The 13,845-nt window shown below is 45.8% G+C and overlaps 1 long non-coding RNA gene across 1 annotated transcript in view; it reads left to right on the top strand.

The window, feature by feature from the left end:
- Nucleotides 1–775: 775 nt before the first annotated feature.
- LOC144164670 (uncharacterized) overlaps nt 776–13,845 on the top strand; it is a 40,162-nt gene continuing 27,092 nt past the window's right edge. The window contains exons 1-3 of the long non-coding RNA XR_013321220.1: nt 776–1,022; nt 5,403–5,469; nt 6,960–7,096. This is a non-coding gene — a long non-coding RNA (uncharacterized LOC144164670). The remainder of the gene's footprint in view (nt 1,023–5,402; nt 5,470–6,959; nt 7,097–13,845) is intronic.

The following is a 13,845-nucleotide window of genomic DNA, read 5'->3' as shown; positions in this document are numbered from 1 at the left end:
GTTGTTATTCATGTTTTTGTGCGAAAATGTGTTAGCCCAAGTTTGTGGATAAAGCCCGCTTGTCACTTTGGAAACACGTGAGGTTAAAGATAAGCTGAAATACAGCGGCAAACGATCGAAGAACGGCGGCATTTTCCTGTGCCCGGACAAAGAAGTTCGGTAAGTTTTTTTTTGCTGGACCTTTTCTAGCGCGACTAAGGTTCGGTGCCAGAAACGTGTTATTGGCTTGATTTCTCGTTTCTGCCTCAGTCTCACGCTGTGGTTCGTGCAAGCTAAATGCAATTTACTGACGCTGGCGCTGCTCGATATGTCTAGCGTTGCTGACGGACAGGTGGTGGGCGCAGCGGAGGGCCTTAGGAAGCTTGAAATAATTGCCGGTGCTCTTGATGACATTGTGAGGAATCGAGGTGTTTTGTTCCGTATGCGGTTTTTATCGCATTAGGTCTGTTTCTATATGCGGCCGTGCGGTTTCACCGCACTTCTGTTTTATTTCGATAGCCGTGCCACTTTGAACAAAGAGAAATACAATGTGCGACTGCTCAACTTATCGGACGTAAAACTTCCCTTGAGAAAAAAGGAAACCGGAAATAGTTTGAAAATCTTAACTTGGCAATGAAAGTGTTTTGATATCTTTTTATCGTCTTGTTACTTGCGGAAAACCTTTCCTGATCCCTTTTCGCGTTCTCTTTCTTTGGAAACTATTGGGCACGAGTGGGCACGTCGGCTGGCCACGCAGCGGCATGTCAAACCCTTTTGTATTCTTCACGCAGCTTCTTTTCCTGACGGAAGTCGCGGCCAGCGCAGTACAACCGGACAATGCATGCCTGATAACCAAGGCACCTTACTTCGCCGGAGACTGTGCAGTACCGCTGTATGAAGAAAGGAACTGGACGTACTCCCTCCCAGGATCATCGACATCGCCCATCTCGGATATAAAGAGCCCGCAGCCAGCCAGCACCTTCAGTGGGCTCGTCGGCTGGCCACGCAGCGGCATGTCAAACCCTTTTGTATTCTTCACGCAGGTTAGTTGTGATGCCTCATCTGTTAAGACAAGTGATAGATGCTTCATTCAGCTGACGTGCCCACGTCGCATTCATAACGTGTTCTGTTCTGCTCGAAAGTGGTTCTTGTCGCTTTTAATGCAATGCGGGGATGTTGAGCCGAACCCGGGTATGAAGAGCCAGACGACTGAGCAGCTTCTTGCCGAACTTCTGCAAGGCCAGAAAAGTATCGGTGACAGGCTTTCCGAAATAGAATCAAAGCTTGTAACAGTAAAACCTTAGCATCTAAATTCTCAGAGGTCAGTTCCAAAATAACTTCCCTCGAAAAGAGTCTACAGAACCTACAAGACAAGCTTGTGGATTTAGAAGATCGTAGTCGGCGCAATAACCTTGTCATATTTGGTGTCGATGAGCAACCCGACGAAACATCCGACAGTATCATCGACACTGTAGTCAAAGACATTTTCATCGACACTGTAGTCAAAGACATTTTTTCTGATATCTTAAAGGTAAAAATTTCTTCGGCCGAACGAGTACACCGAATCGGACGAAAGGTAGCAAACAGATCAAGGCCTGTGATTGTAAAATTTATCGACCACCGCGAGAAAGAGCAAGTTCTAAGAAACTGCACGAAGTTAAAGGGTACGCCGATCTCGATCTCGGAAGACTTTTCGAAGACCACACGTGAAACAAGAAAGAAGCTGTGGGACGACACGGCTGCTATCAGAGCTAGGGGCGGTAAAGTGAGGCTTGCCCATAACAAAATTAAAGTAGATGACATGTTGTACAAATGGGACGATGATCTTCAGGCGAGGATTCCAGTAAATAGGCTCCCTGAAAGGCGTGACGACCAATCTGGGCGGACGTCGCCCTGACAACAGACCAGTTGTGACAAGCTGTTTCGATGCCTAAATCTTAATGCCAGAAGCATTGCGAAAAAAACTGACGACCTTGAGAGTGTTGTCCTAACGCACCACCCCCACATCATTGTGATAACGGAAACCTGGTTGAATGCTAACATAGACGATGACGAAATTTCGCCTCCCGGGTATAAATTATATCGAAAAGACAGAGATTCAAGGGGTGGGGGCGTAGCCATACTTTTCCAAGAGTCACTGAATGTTACTAGACTGCCTGACGTCGAATGCGTGTTGCTCAAGGTATTTTTAGGGGAGCTTAACATGATCATTGGCGGTTTCTATCGCCCACCTTCTGCCGACCAAACGTTCTTTGAAGCAATCAGCAACTTTCTATGTTCCTGCAGAGGAGATTCTTGCAATTTGTTATTGGCAGGGGACTTTAATATGCCGTCCATCGATTGGAACAAAAGATTTCCAGGGTCGCTTAGCGCGGCTGCTGAACCTTTACTTGACATCGTTCTTTATCACGATCTAACCCAACTGGTTCTTTATCCCACTCGTCGCCAAGGTGGTACACGCTCTGTTCTAGATCTTTTCTTCTTTAGCAGTGGCTTGCTTCGTCATAACCCTACAATAGACATATTTGAAGGCATATCTGATCATGACATCGTGTCTCTTACTGTCCGTTTAAACAATGTAAAAACAACGCGCAATGATGCCCAAGCGATCCCAATTTTTTCATGTGCTGATGACGTGAGTATTTTAGACCAGTTAGACTTTACTTATTCTGATTTTGTGTCCCTCTGTGAATCACCGACTTCGACGGTTGATAACATGTGGTGTTATTTCAAAAACCTTGCTCATCAGTGTATAGCTCGCTTTGTGCCCACAAAGGTGAAAATGGTTAGACCCTCTACCCCTGGAAGACGAAAGAAATAGTCAAACTGGAACGTAAAACGAAAAAGATCAGGAAACAACTCCGCGTTAAACCCCTGGCGTCTACCTGGCACAAGCTATCTGCATTACGCCTGCAGTTAAAGGAAAGAATAAAAAGCGCAAAAAAATACTTTTTCAGCACCACAATGAAAAACTTTCTACTTTCGTCCCCCGCAAAGTTCTGGCGGCATTTATCACTCAAAAAGAAGCATTCTTACAACCTTCAAAATAACGGCGAAGCTATCACGGATAGACAATTAACTGCGAATTTGTTCAATCAGTTCTTCTGCTCTGTGTTCACTCACGATGATGGGGCTACGCCCCCCGCTGAGGAATTTGTTTCCCTCCCGCCAATTGGTAATGTCTCGATTTCAGAAAGCGGTGTGCTGTCTCTCTTACTAAATCTTGATACGAAAAAATCCCCAGGAATTGATTGCATACCAAAGCCTTTCTTGTGCGATATGCCGAATGGTGCTCAAAGTATTTGTGCATCATTTTCGAGGCATCTTTATCCCGAGCCGAGTTGCCTCATGACTGGAAATTTGGTAAAATTACCCCTATACCCAAAAGGGGCAACCCCTCAACCGTGTCATCCTTTCGTCCTATCTCCCTGTTGTGCGCATGCGCCAAAATCTTTGAGCATATCATATGTAAGCATCTCGTGACCTTTATAGACACACACAGTGTACTCGACAACCGTCAACACGGCTTCCGTAGAGGGCGATCTACAGTAACGCAGCTACTGGAGGTAATCCACGATTTCGCATCAGCACTAGATCATCAGAGTGAAGTAGACATAATATTTATTGACTTCGAAAAGGCCTTTGATCGCGTTTCCCACAGCAAACTCTTATTAAAACTCAGACCCATCCTTAAAAATGATACCCTCATGGCTTGGATTAAATCTTACTTTAACCTTTGGTACCAGTGTGTAAGTATAGGTAATACGTCCTCCCCACCCTCACTAGTTAATTCTGGCATTCCCCAGGGCTCGGTACTTGGACTGCTGCTTCTTCTGATTTTCGTTAATGATGTCTTCTCAAACGTACCTGTCAAGATAAAAATGTTCGCCGATGATTGCATCCTTTATCACGAAATACACAACAATGCAGACCAAATTCTCCTAAACGAAGCTCTCACAAAAATAGACAAGTGGTGCTCTACTTGGCAAATGACTATTAATGTTAAAAAAACTGCCTCTATGTCTCTAACAAGAAAACGTAACCCTTTTCAGTCTTCGTACTTCATCAAAGGCGAGTGTATTTCCCGTGTTAACAGTTTTAAATATTTAGGGGTCACAATTTCAGCAGATCTTAGGTGGAATGCACACGTTTTGAATATCAAAAATAAAGCTATTCGCAAGCTTGGTTACCTTCGGCGATCACTGCGAACTTGTCCCCCAGATATTAAACTACTCGCATATAAAACTTTCGTAATACCGCTTTTAGAATATGCGTCTATCGTGTGGGACCCGCATACCGACCAGAATATATCTATGCTCGAAGGCGTCCAAAGAAAATCAATCAGATTTGTCTACAATGCCTACGGGTGGCATATTTCCCCTACAGCGCTTTTAAATCTAGCCGAGCTTGAAACCTTGCAACTAAGACGTTACCGCGATCGCCTGAAACACTTGCATCTACTCTACCATGAAAACCTGTGTCTTGCCACCAACGCCTACTTAACACGTGTTGATAAACGCTCGACCCGAGCTTTCCACACTAAAAAACTAGCCGAGATATATTGTCGCACTAATGTCTTTCAAAATTCATTCTTTCCACGGACTATACGCGAGTGGAACCGATTACCAGCAAGCTTGATAGACTGCCCTACCACTGCGTCCTTTATGTGCATGCTTACGGAAACATCGGCGTGCGCGCATGCTTAAGTTTTCTTGCTCATATGTGTTTCCTGGCAGGGTTCATGAACATTTATTGTTAAGCTTTTTTTTTCTCTAATTGTGATAGCTCCTTTATGTGCAGTGCAATTACGTGTTTATATATGACTTCTGTAGTTTTTTCCGCCCATTGCATGCGCTTGCCTGCTATTGTTGGCAGCATTGTTCTACTATTTTCTTTTTTTCGTTACCTGTGCACCATCACATAACGTGCTTTCGTATTTGCAACGCGCATGTCCCGCAGTGTTTGTTTTTCTTGATATTTTTTTCTTGTTCCTTTTGGTGCAGTCACGTTGTAGACAACTTTTGTTAAGGCTCAGTGTGCCCCGTGTTTTCCTGTCATGCATTGTATTATCAGCTGGTTTGTTCCGCCCACTCCTGCCTAAGCCCTTGTTTCAAGGGTGGCAGTGCTGTAGAAATAAATAAAATAAAATAAAATAAAATAAATATTTGTTTTCTTCAAACAGTTTGTAGTTCAGGAGCACCTAGGCAGAGTATATTTCACACTGCTGTAAGCGCTACCTACGCTTACTAACATTGGTTTTAAGCACCTTTCAACAATTCTGTGGTTAGGCCTTTTAACATAACTGTTTTGATAATAAAACAATCGTTGAGTGGGTGTGCTTACTTCTCGGAATGTGTAGTGTACTGTGAGCTCTTAACTTTGGCAGGTAACGACGTTTGCGCTTATGTAACGTTTCCTTGCAGCCTTTTCATTTAAAAGTGGCTGGAGCTTCAGGACGTGGGCTGTCTGGCAAGATGAAAAGCAATACAGGTACGTACCGCATTTATGTGACCGATATAGGAACCCAGAAATTGAACTGGACCTATAAGTATCATGCACAGCACGAATTATGCCCACCTAACTTCTGGGAGTTGTTTACTCTTGCATTATTACAGGAATAATAGTACTAGGTTAGGCTGCTATGCATGTTTAGGACATTTGAGGTATGTTGAATGTAGCTTTTTATACGTGCAGAAAGTGAATTCCTGTTTTTTATATTTTTGTGCACATGATGTAGTGCCTGTGCAAACCAGGTTTTCTGGGTGAAGAGTCCTTCAACGTCTGCTTGAGGCTGGGCAGCTCTTACGCCATAATGCTAGTATGGTGAGTAAGCACAAGGTCTTGCAGGTGAAGTACCAGTGCCGCAAGAAGTAATTGGAATGCTGGAGCTGGGGCCCAACTCGGGTCTGTGTCGCTGCACCAGCGGTAATTTTCTGTTGCGCCAAAAAAAAAAAAAAAAGAGCCGCGAAAGTACTCACGTGAGGCCAGTGGAATTATGGAAAAGCACATTTATTTTTCAAACACTTGGTCTAGGCGGCCCACCTTTGACACTTAAAACTTCGCAGGAAGCCCATCTGTCGAGCAATATCGCTTGTTTTGAGCTGTATCAGTTCAACACTGACCACCAAAAGGTGGTTGCACTGTTTGGTGATGAAATCAGCAACACCCTCTATAATTCGACGTGGCAGCTGTAGCAAGGCCCTCCGAAACTTTTTGGGCAGGGTTCGCATGTAAAAAGGCGCTCCCGCAGTAACTGCCATCCACAGACTGTCGATGTTGACTCTTCTGGGAGCTGACGAATTGCTGATTTCTTGAGCCATTAAAATAGCATGGGTCATACTGAGTGCAACACGTGGCCGTAACAAGGGGAGCTGAAGAGGTGTTGAAACACTTGAGGGCAATGAAAGTTACCTATGCCTCAAAACACAAGTACGGCGCAAAAACAAAGGAAAAACGTTGCGTACGCTGTCAACCACCACAAAAAAAAAAAAAAAAAGCAAGGAAAGGAAAAAGTCTGTGTTAGCTTGTAGTGGGCCAGAACAGCTCTGGCACATCTTGCTGACATAGATTGCGAAATGGTCAAAACTGTAGCCATTGATGACAATTGGGTGCATCATTGCAATATTTAGGCAACTTGAGTTTCGGTATTCGATTGTAACGCGAGGGTTGACTTCAGGTTGCAAAAAGAAAACGTGTTATAATCGACTAAATACTGTAACATACGTATTTGTATTTAACTATTTAAATTCAATTTAAGAAATGTATGATATTTGGTCACCACCTCTATTGTTTTGATTGTTCAGCATACTTGAGCATGACAGCATCATGTGACGTTTTCAGTCTGCCCAGAGATGAATGAATTCATGTTGCTCATGAAAATTTGCTGAAGCTCTGATTGAAATTTTGAAAAACTAGGGAAATTTTGACGCATCAGTTTGGTAGACGCCCTGACTATAACCGCAATATTCCAACCCTCCCAGGGTGGCAACATTTGCCCGGGATTGGTGTGGAGCCGTGCAGGCATTTCCCGGGGGACAGCGGAAGCAGCCACGGCCCCAGCCGCATTGGACTGCGTATCGTGTGGCTGATTCGGACGCCTCATCTGATTTGAAAATCGGTAAGTTCATTGTTCAACAGTTTGCAACCCACAGTTTAACAGTGCAGTAGAAAGTGGGTAAAAGGCGAGTGAAAGCTAGTTGCATGCGAGGATTGCGCATGCAAATGGACCATGCTGTATGTGGTTCTCACCGAAATCGTGGTTTGTGGAGCTATATTTCCCTGTGCCAGGCTTTTTGCAGTCAATTGCTGCACCCGACTCCTGTACCTTACGAATTAGCTGTGCGCTCACCTTCCCCGCAGAGCTGAGCTGTAGCACTAGAAAAGGGTTGATTTTTGTTTGTTTTTCGTCTATAAAATGAACAGAGCTAACCTGTAGGGAACAGAAATTAGCGATAGATAATGGGATGGGAATCAATAACTGGGCTCTAAAAACGGCGTAAGACAGCGCGTATTGTTGCAAAGTGCTACATTCAAATATGTTCAATTGGGCGTGATGATTTATTGGCGGAAGCACTCAGGGACCCCCAAGATCTTAGTTATGGTTTTTAATGCATAACGATCTTGTGTTTGTTATTCTTTTGTGTACTCAACAACTGTGCAGTGACGCTCACACAAGTAGCCTTTGGACATTGTTAACTTCACCCAAGGCATGCCGACCTGCATGCTGGGGAAAAAATGTCTGAAAAATGTGGGTACAGCGGTTATATTTAAGAGGACTGGCATGACAAAATATACCACCCAGAGACCATGAATCTGAAAAGACAGCATGCGACACGGTGCATTTGCAGCCTGTGCACAGCTTGGGCAAACCCGCCGTGCAGTTAGTTCTCGCTCACCATGAGTGCGCTCTCTAGTGCACGGTTAAGCTGTGGGGTGCTGACTCGTTGAATAAAATTGTACTTGCCAAAACCTTGATGCGGAGACAAATCATCTGAAATGTAATTGAGTAAGCACTGTTTGATGGTAATGGTTCAATCTAACTTCATTGGTGCTTTATTTTTAGAAAGTTCATAGCATTATCAAAAACCGTAAGAGATGCAGCTTCTCGCACAAGTTCACGATGTGTGCTCTGAAATCGAGTCTGCGCTTAAAAACTTCCTTACTGGGGGCAGCTGGATGAAACAATAATTATGATCATACAAAGAACTAAATATTGCCAATGCAAATTCAACAGCAATTCGTCTTTATTGTCTTTTAAGCAGCATTTATTCATCCTTCCCCAGAAACTTCATTGCAGCAACCAAGCACTAGTTCAGAAGTTCTTTTACTGTGTAGACAAGGTTTGCTCAGTTTTTTTAGTATCCTTTCCAGCACAAGTTTCTAACCTCTCTTGTTGGCTAGAAGCTTACTGTGTTAATAACCAGGGGATAGAACAAGCTGACAATGTTCCTGTCAGTGCTGCGGCACTACAGTCGAACACGGATATATCGAACTCCAAGGGGAGCGTGAAAGAATTCGATATATAGATAATTCGATATATAAAATACACCTATCTGAAGATTATCTAACAACTCCGCACATTACTGAGAGTTTTCTGAAGTCGTGGAAAATGGTAGTTTACCGTTTTGACCCTCAAAGCACAGAAAATCCGAACCGCAGCACAATGACCACCGCACTTTATTTATCATTGAAATGTCTTTGAGCTTCGCTTGTTTTTTCTTCTGCGTCGTAAAGTTCGCCAAATTGTTTTCAAGATTACAAACACGCACAAATGAGAAAATCGTCGCTGTACACTGCCACAACAGAGGCGAATAACACTGACGGAACCTCGGCTGCAGTCGGCGGTTGGGAACGTTGTCAGGCGCTGAGTGCCATTATCTTCAGTATCCGAACCGAACACCTCCCCCATCTGGAGGCGTGCAACGAACTCGCTTTGCACCCGACACGCTCCGGAATAGCCGGGGCGGGTTGTGCTGCATTCGCCTTTATGTCAATGTTTATGCGTGCATCGCCCTCAAAACTACTATGAGGAATTCCGAACGTCTTTTCAACCAACATCTTTTCAGCAGCCTGCACCCGATGAATTCCCGCCTTCGTTGCTCTGAAATGAATGCCTTGGACAAAACAAACATACATTGCCGCATCGGTCCCCCTGCATGAGCCACCAAACAGCTCAATCACAGAAAAGTGAGTAAGTAAGTAAGTATTGTTGAATAAGGCGGACTTAGCCTTGCATAGCTGCCGGCAATTGCTCCGCCTAATCGTCCCCAATACACTTAAATCTCGTTATAATGAAGTCAAATGGGCGCCGATTTTTTTTCGCTATAACCATTAGTTCGTTATAGCCACTAATTGTAATACTGATTAACGTACGCGACGTCATGCAGACAAAGGTAGGTCACCGAGAATGCATCAGCTACCGTAGCGGCCGCGGCCACGCAGAAAAGTGCTGCGCGGAAAACAGCAAAAAACTGGAATCAGACACGCAGAAACTGATTTTTATTTACTCGCCGCATACCACGTACCCTTTTACGTAGATGGCGTGAAAAAATCCGTTATGCTGCGCTGATTCATCTTCCTTAACCGAAGGACGGCCCTCTCCGCAGCATCAGCTATGTCGAGGCTGTCTTCGCCGTCTTCGTGCCCGCCGAAGTAGCGGCGCAGCAGATCCACTGCGTCCAGCGCCTGGGAAGATGTCGGCACGTCGTCCCCGCAGGGTGGAGAGTCGTTGTCCTCGACACACTCGTCATCGCTTCCTTCTTGCGGCCGAGCAGCGCCAAGCACGTAGTCACTGTCCGCTAGTTCCTCCGTGGCCACAACGTCGGAATCCATGCTCACGTAGTCGCAGAAGGTTTCGCCTCCACGCACGACACCGGAATCAATGAGTGCGCTCCACGACGCCACGGCTTCGTTCGATGCAGAAGTGTCATCGGGGGCGCCAACTCGGTCAGCTGACTCGTCGCTGTCACAACTGCTTTCGCTGGCAGCAAATGCACGGCGAAAACAGTTGGTGATGGTGCTGGCAGTGACGCTCATCCATGCTGTGTGAAGCATTTCCATCGCCATGTACAAATCGATCTTGGTGTCGCGTTTCAGGCGCATGTTGAGAAGGAGCCGGTCTATAACCCGCTTTCTATAACCAGCCTTCAAGGACATGATGACGCCTTGATCGAGAGGCTGTATCACCGCTGTGCAGTTGGGGGCAAGAACCGAAGTTCGATGTTTTCAAGCGCCACACCTTTGTGATGGGCCGAACAGTTATCTAAGAAAAGGCATATCTTGTGATTCTGCCTCTTCAACTTCTCGTCCCAATCACGCAGCCACCCCGCAAAAACGTCCCGTGTCATCCAGGCCTTCCTGTTAGCAAGGTACTGGAGTTGAAGTCGCCTCTTTCCCTTAAAGCACCTCGGCGATGTGCTTTTCCCTATCACCAAAGGGGGGGATCTTCTCCGATCCATCCATGTTCGTGCACAGGAGCACGCTGACGCGGACTTTGCTGTGTTTTCCACCACGACACAGCTCTCCCTTCAAGGACAGAGTCCTCTGCGGCAACATTTGGTAAAAGAGCGCTGTCTCGTCAGCGTTGAACACGTTTTGTTCTCCGTACTTCCGAACGACGGGTCCAACGTTGGCTTGCACCCATGCCGTAGCCATCTCTTCGTCGACGGATCGGGACTTGCCCGTGACGACTCTGCCGACGATATCGCGGCGTTCCTTAAATCGCTGTAGCCAGCCGTCGCTTGCAACAAAGCTGTCGCAGCCCAAAATACAAGCGAAGTCGATCGCTTTTCTCTGGAGGAGTGCCCCACTCACGGGCAAATTCGACGCCCTTGCATCTAAAAACCATTTGAAGAGAGCCTCTTCGACGGCTTCAAAAGCAGGTGACCGCAACTTCTTCCGGCTACCTTTAACGCCGCGTGTGACAGCGCCCGTGATGGCTTCCTTGCTGCCGAGAATGGTGGAGAGGGTGCTCGGCGCGATTCCAAAGTCCTTGGCCACTTGCGTTTTCTTAGTCCCTGCTGCCACCGCTCGAATTATGGCTGCCTTTTGGTCGAGAGCGATAACTTTGCGTTTACGCTTACATCCACTGCTGCTGTCGCTCATTATCCTCCCGTGAAACACGCCACACAACTGGATCTAGAAAGCGAACCGGCGAAGCGTCCTACGCCTACACTGCTACCGCTGCTGCTTCCCGTGCGTGCATAAACAAAGCAAGCGAGAGAAGCAGCGCGCCGCGGCATGCCGTGTGCGACGGTCTTGGCTTGGCTTGGAGCGTCGCCGGATGGGGCGGCGCTGCTGCGGGAGGTTTAAAATGCCGCATCGGATGCAAAAAATGGGGCCGCGCTTTTTTAAAAATCGGTATGTTTTTCGCAAAGCGGGTGGTTATTGCCAGTTTGGGACAAAAGTTGTTCGTTATATCCCTTGATCAGCAAATTTTTTATTCGTTAAAATGCAGTTTGAAACACATGGGCTTCTATGGTGAAAAAATGCCGCATCGGATGCAAAAAATGGGGCCGCGCTTTTTTAAAAATCGGTATGTTTTTCGCAAAGCGGGTGGTTATTGCCAGTTTGGGACAAAAGTTGTTCGTTATATCCCTTGATCAGCGAATTTTTTATTCGTTAAAATGCAGTTTGAAACACATGGGCTTCTATGGTGACTTTCAAGGGGAATTGCAACTATTTCGTTATATCCGTTATTTCGTTATAAACCGCTTCGCTATAACGAGATTTAAGTGTACCATATCAAAACTCTCAAAGTCATCACACCTCACTTAGTCCTAAAATAACACACACAATGTCACCACACCTCACTTAGTCCTGTGGACTGCAAGAATCCGAGCAGGAGATGAGACACCTCTCTTCGCACAATCCAGTGGTCCCTAGGAAAAATAATGTCCTCCGATGTAGCATGGCGCACTCCTAACTTCTGGAGATCACGAAAAAGTTTGTCCGCTCAGGGTTGGTTTTGGAGCAGTTCATAATGAAGTGATCAATGTCACCAGTCACACTGCGCGAGGGGCACAAAGGGGATGAAACAATGTTGATTTTATGTAGCCAAGCTGGTGTACGGGCTGAGTCTGTTCTTACTCGGTGGAGCAGGCAGGCTTCGGCTCTTTTCAGGCCCTTCGTCACGACTGGTTGATGTACTGGTCGCCACAGCTGCCTAAAGTGCTCGCGAACGGTCTGTTTCTCAGGGTTCGCACATGTCCTTGAAAACCTTGAAAACCCTTGAATTTAGAAGTCCCTATTTCAAGGCCTTGAAAGTCCTGGAATTTTTAAATCTTCCTTGAAAACCCTTGATTTTCCTGGAGAGAATCAATGGCCCTGTCTTTTCGCGAGAATTTAAAGAGCTTGTCATGAATTTTAGGCGTCAAATTTCAGTGTATTGCATGAAATTGCAACAAGTTTGCTGAATTTTCATAGGAGGCAACATTGCGAGCAGGCACTTCTCAATCCAATTCATGTCAGGATACAATCCAGTGAAAGCCAGCTTCTGTTCTCTATCTTGCATCTTCCATCTAGTCTCTGGACGCTCGCTCATTGCATGTTTGCTGTGCCTCATATGCTCCATCTGCGTTTGCTTTTACGTGCAAATGGCAGGCGTGTACATAGTGTGTCCTGCCTTGCAGCAACACTCGCTGATTTAATTTCAGCTGATACCCTTTCTGACAAAGCAAGAGATGCAGGCAGGATTATCTAAGTTTTGAAATCAGACAGCCTGAGCAAAACATCAAGAAAAAAGAAAAACACCAACCATGAAATAAAAAAAGGTGGGGAAGCATTCATGAACTCGTTAGCACCTATCTAAACGTGCACTAATGTGCTTAGGTATTGATCAAGAAAAAAACTTTTGCACTGTGTTGAAAAAGTTATAATCTCAGATAAAACATTAGATTGGGACCTTGAAAATGTGTTTTCTGGTCCTTGAAAGTCCTTGAAAAGCCTTGAATTCTTGCTTTTGAAGCCTGTACGAACCCTGGTTTCTGTATGCGTTGAAAATAGCTGCGCGTTAGCACCGTCCTTCTAGAAGATAAGGCGTCCTTGGCTAAGCTCTCAGCATGTTCGTTTCCCGCTACACCGACGTGCGACGGGATCCACTGGAATTGCACGGTGAAGCCGTCATGCTTAAGCCGCTTTAGTAGAACTAGGGATCGCTGACAGGTCTTTTCAACAGGTATACCCGCTGCAACAGGTGAAGAGCTGACTTTGAATCCCTGAATAATCGTGCCTCTATGGTCAAGTTGCATGAAGCCTTGATTTTGAACCGCATGCTTTATCAGCTGCCTCTCATATTGCCTTCAGAGACACAGTCACAGAAAAAGAGTGCCTCTGGTCAATTTCTTTTCCTCCTTTATGTCCTTTCGCCCCAACCACTATCCGCGTTCTAGCTATCATGGAGCTGCCCCTCGTGCCAGCGTGAAAACAGCTGTTGAAGGCCATTGAAGCGACATAATGCCGCCGACGCCGCCTCTGTCTCACCAAGCGAGGCAGCTCCTGCGATGAGTCAACATTATTAACTCCACCCCATCAGAGGAAGCAAACTTTCAGGGGCACCTTCGGCGCAGAATTCGATATATCAAATTTGCCCGTGATCAGGAGTTCGATACACGCGCACAACAGCCCTATACTTTTGCATGGGATTTTGAAGGGGATGTTTGCACTGTTCGATATAGACAATAATTCGATATATCCGTGTTCGATGTATCCGTGTTCAACTGTAGCTCGAGAGGCAGCGACTTTTTTTCCATTCACTATGCCCGTGTGGAAAAAGCCATGTGTGCATTTTTCCTGGCAGGTCCCTGGAGTCATTGGGGTGCCTGAAGTAATGAATCAGTGCTGAGGTAGATCAAGTTAAGCAATTATCAC

Source organism: Haemaphysalis longicornis, unplaced genomic scaffold, assembly GCF_048455015.1.
Source record: "Haemaphysalis longicornis isolate Haplotype H1 unplaced genomic scaffold, Haemaphysalis longicornis Haplotype H1 scaffold_1, whole genome shotgun sequence".
Taxonomy (NCBI): domain Eukaryota; kingdom Metazoa; phylum Arthropoda; class Arachnida; order Ixodida; family Ixodidae; genus Haemaphysalis; species Haemaphysalis longicornis.
Note: the sequence above shows the minus strand (reverse complement) of the source record. Positions and strands in the feature narration are given on the sequence as shown.